The following is a 5,000-nucleotide window of genomic DNA, read 5'->3' as shown; positions in this document are numbered from 1 at the left end:
GCATGCCCACTCACGGGGACCCCGGTTCGAGTCCGGCCGGGGTCATTTCCCGACCCTCCCCTGTCTCTCTGTCCCATTTGCTTCCTGTCACCATCGTCAACTGTCCTGTCAAATAAAGGCATAAAAGCCCCTAAAAATATTAAAAAAACAACAAAAAAGCCATTCCTGTATATGAGGGGAGCAGAGAGGGGTAGGAGAAGTGTGGGTGGGTGGGTGGAGGGTCGCGGAAAGACTTACTGGATATCAGGGGGATCAGAGACGGATAAGAGAAGTCTGAGAGTTATGTGTGCTGGGGGTAGGGTGGGGGGTTAGGAGAAAGTTGAGAGTAGGCAGAGGTTGGGGGTTACATTGATACACAAGAGAAGACTGGATACACAGGGATAAGAGAAGGGTGAGAGGGGATGGAGGTAGATTGGGGTAAGATTGGGGCAAGAAGAGGAAAAGAGACGGGGGTGGGGGCAGGAAGTAGATTGGGAGATGTGTGTTAGATAACGGGTGAGAGAAGGGCTAACAGATGAGAGATGAAGGCTGGAGATTAGTATCTGGGAGGGGGGGGGGGGCAGTTTAACGGTAGAGCAGGGGTGGGTAACCCTTCTCATTTGAGGGGCCACTTTACAACAGATGCCTGGCCCCCTGAAAATACAACTTAATTGTATTGCAAATGCCATTTCTAAGATGGATTTACAAAACATGTCATATTTCATACGAAAGTGCATAACTTTAAAATGATATCTGGGGCCGATAAAATGGCATAAACTGTAAATGGCACTTGGTCCATAGGTTCCCCATCCATCCAGTAGACGGTTAATGAGTGCGCCCCACCAGGCGCGTCGCCAGACCTATTTTACAAGGGCACGTGCCTGGGTATTGATTTGCTGTGCCCCGGTATGACTTTCGGAAAAAAAACCCACCTTGCTGCCTTAGAATTTAGCTCAAGTTTAGCATACGGGGAAATCTACAGAATGCGTACAAATAGCGCACATGCACTTCTTGCAATAATATAATTAATTTACAAGCTTTTAAAAATAAATAACTGCAAAAAAATGTTTTGCTCCCATCATCTCTCGGTGTCCTACTGCGCCCCTGTACAGTATTAGGTCAGCTGACGCCGCAACGCCCCAGCCTGCTCTGCAGAATTACTAGCAGACTACAACCCACAGTCAAGACCATGGGCTCTCTACATGGCCATACGGCAAAGTGCAGTGAGTACATATATTATACTGTATATTGACATATTGACGTACTGTATATATTGACATATTTGTCAAAATGGATTTAAGACTGAAAATGGTCTATATTACATCTCCTTTATCTTGTGACAAAGCCTTATGGTCCAAATGTGTGCCGCTTCAGAGGTATCGCTAATGTCAAATGTGCAGTAACTGCAGTACAATATTCAACATTTCAATATTGGTGTAGTTACTGCACTTTGCCTTTGCAGGGCATTATACCTCTGTGACAAAATGGCTTCCCATGGGAGCCTGCTCAACTGCTGTAGACCAGACAAAGTATGAATACTCCTCAAAGATAGATCACTGCTCAGGCCTAGCGGGCCTGAGCCCAGGGGCCCAAGAGCCAAAAGGGGCCCCTGAAGCCCAAGTCTCCATGCTTCCATTCTCATATTGCATTAAAATCACACTTTTAATAACTGACTTTTCAAAATTTCCCCCTGAAACCCCAACAACAAAGGGTCTCAAACATCTGGTCTAAAACCTTGAATGTTTTTAAATTACCACAACACGCATGGAGGGGGTCTTTCTTGTTGCCTGGCCCAGGGCCCCATGGAGTCATAATCCATCCCTGCTGCTTCTCCTTAAAGGTGCACTGTGTAGGATGGAGTGTAGGTAGGACTGTGGCCAGAGCACCTGTGTCGCAACTACGCTACTCACTGATACTGTGCTGCCTATTGCCATGTTTTTTTTATGAATATTGGAATTTTCCCAGTCATAATGAAGATTTGATGGTGGTGGTGGTAAGTGTTCATGACAAAGGTAACACTTGTGAATGGGCAACATGAATTATGGAAATCAACTACTAAAAAAAAGGTGTACCTTTAACTGCAGTAGACCAGGGTATGAACACTACTCCTTAAAAGCAGCTCTGGGTAACTTTTGAGTTTAACCTAAGTTATGCCATAAGGAGGTGAATGAAGACCTCCCTTGCTGTCTGTGGGGGTGAAAACTATGCAGGCAGCATAGTACATGCATGAGGGACAGTATCTGCATCTGCCCAACTCAAAAACCTTTACTGCAACTTTCAACTCTAGGTGGCCCTCTAGTGGAGGAGTATGGTATCACACCAGAGAAGCGGCATGGGTCTAGTACTGAATTGAAATCACATCACACAGTTCCCTGTACAACAATACTACATGGCTCATGAATGACAGTATAAAAGAGTATAAATGTGTCAAATGTTGAAGTACAAAGTGCAGGTAATGGGAAAAGCAATGACACACCTAAATACAAGCGGATTCCAAAAAAGTTGGGACACTTAGTATTTTGTGAATAAAATAAAAATGCTGGCATTTTCAAAACATTCAATCAATGCACAAGATGCACAATGGCACAAGGTCAATATAGCAACTGTTAAATCGAGGCAAAAATATTGTTTTGAGGGAAATATGTGTTCATTTAAAATTCGACCCATGCAACAAATCTCAAAAAAGTTGGGACAGGACCAAAACATTTTGTAGTAGTTGGATAATTCTACAAAATAACCCAAGGAAGCCCATTTTAAAAGGAACTATACTGACTGCCAACATGAATGCACAAATAAAAGACCAGTACACAGAGGCGGTGTCACTCTAAAGTGAATATGTTGAGGGACTAATTACTGATTTATTACACAAAAAGATTGAATTATCAAAATTGCTTTCTGTAATGTTAAGTTCTGTGAAAGCATTTTATGAGTTATGAGATCATGAAATACCCATTGACAATAAGCACACTATGACACTCTAACAATGACAGCTGTTGAAAAATTGACCAAAAACGCAACGCTTGATTAATGCACATTATGACATTTAACTGTGTTGTGGAAAAGATCATTCTAGGTGGACCCAGAAGACATGTGGAAGTGTCCTCTGATTACAGAATGGAAACTATTTAATCCTTTTTGAAAATCATTGAGTCATGCACCCCCCAGGTTACACAGAGGATAAATATTTCAGCTTGTTCTAATAGTCAGTTTAAAAGACAGCATATGGTAAGAGGGTGCAGTAGTGCCTTGTTAATGGTCCTCTTACTCATGTGGCACGTTAAAATGAATGCTGAATGATATATACAGAATTTAAACAGCATCCATAGCTACCAAGGCATTATATTTTGGAGCACAGCCTTTAGATATTGCCACATAATGATGGCAAATTGCATTCTCTACTATGTTCCAACAGTATTGTTCCATCATAAGAGTAAACAAGTGACAAAATTGTTTTTGTGCCGTCAGGATATGTCACATATTAAGCATAACAAGAGGGTAAACAAGTTGAAGAACACACCCATCAGTTGAGCTGCTGAAATCATGTCTCACACAGAAAAATATCCATTTTTTAAATAAAATGATGCCATCAGTAAAGGTATTTAACCGTTAAGTCTCCTCCCTTGTGTTGTGTTTAGTAGCAGACTGGACTCCATACTGGAAAATGACAGACACCCCCTGCACCCGCTTCTGGCCAACCAGAGGAGCGTGTTCAGCTACAGACTCCGGGCCTTCCCCTGCCGTACAGACAGACTACGGAAGTCATTTGTTCCTAGGGCCATCCAGCTCTTCAACACCACACAGAAAGACACAATGAAAGAGATTGTCATTGGTGACTGGACTGCCTAAACCACCCCCACCACCCCCCACCCCCTCCCGATTTTTTTATTTTTTATTTTTTTTTCTATACTGAACAGCTACACTTCACCCACCACCCCCCCCCCCCCCCCCGCCCCCCCCCCCCCCCCCCCCCCCCCCCCCCCCCCCCCCCCCCCCCCCCCCCCCCCCCCTCCCCCCCCCCCCCCCCCCCCCCCCCCCCCCCCCTGCACTACCTTGGACACTTTAAGGGACTGCTCAACACAGGACAATAAACTCACTACACCCCACCTCAGCTACCTCACCTATCCCCTGGGATAGCATCTGTGAACTATTTAATTTTGCAATTTTATTCTTACTGGACTATCTCAACCACTGGAAAAGCTACTCTGAACTGCCTTAATATTTATACTTTTATTTATCTATTTTTTTTACTGAGGGACTTCTACAATGCACAATCATTAGAACTACTTTGGCTCTTTTATGTGTACTGAACACTTTTATCTTGACTTTTCGTGTATATGTATGCAACATGATGCCCTACAATGACCTTGTGTGTGTGTGTGTGTGTGTGTGTGTGTGTGTGTGTGTGTGTGTGTGTGTGTGTGTGTGTGTGTGTGTGTGTGTGTGTGTGTGTGTGTGTGTGTGTGTGTGTGTGTGTGTGTGTGTGTGTGTGTGTGTGTGTGTGTGTGACCATGTGTTTGTGTTGGGGGGGCGGTGAGAGAGAGACAGAGGATGTGTGTGTGTGTGAGAGAGGGGGAGAGGGAGGGAGGGAGGGAGAGAGAGAGAGTGTGTGTGGCGATATACTTTTACTGTAATGTGCATTTATGTGTATAAGTTCTTTGTGTATGTTTGGATTTGTGTATTTATGTAAGCTGACAGACACCTTAATTTCCTTCGGGATCAATAAAAGTACTCTACTCTACTCTACTCTACTCTAGTATTAGCCTATCTAACTTGAAAAGCATTTCATTGTCCCAACTTTTTTGGGATTTGTTGCAAGGGTGAAATTTTACTTTAACAACTGATATATTGTCTGTGCACAATGATCTACCTCATTAACATACTGACTGTTTTGAAAATGCAAGTATTTTATTCACAAAATACCAAGTGTCCCAACTTTTTTGGAATCCGCTTTGTAAAAACAGTAGGCATGTACAGTGTATAAACAGTCTGATACACACAACAGCTAAAACTGCACAGTAACT

This window comes from Engraulis encrasicolus, chromosome 2 (assembly GCF_034702125.1).
Source record: "Engraulis encrasicolus isolate BLACKSEA-1 chromosome 2, IST_EnEncr_1.0, whole genome shotgun sequence".
NCBI classification, from domain to species: Eukaryota; Metazoa; Chordata; class Actinopteri; order Clupeiformes; family Engraulidae; genus Engraulis; species Engraulis encrasicolus.
Note: the sequence above shows the minus strand (reverse complement) of the source record.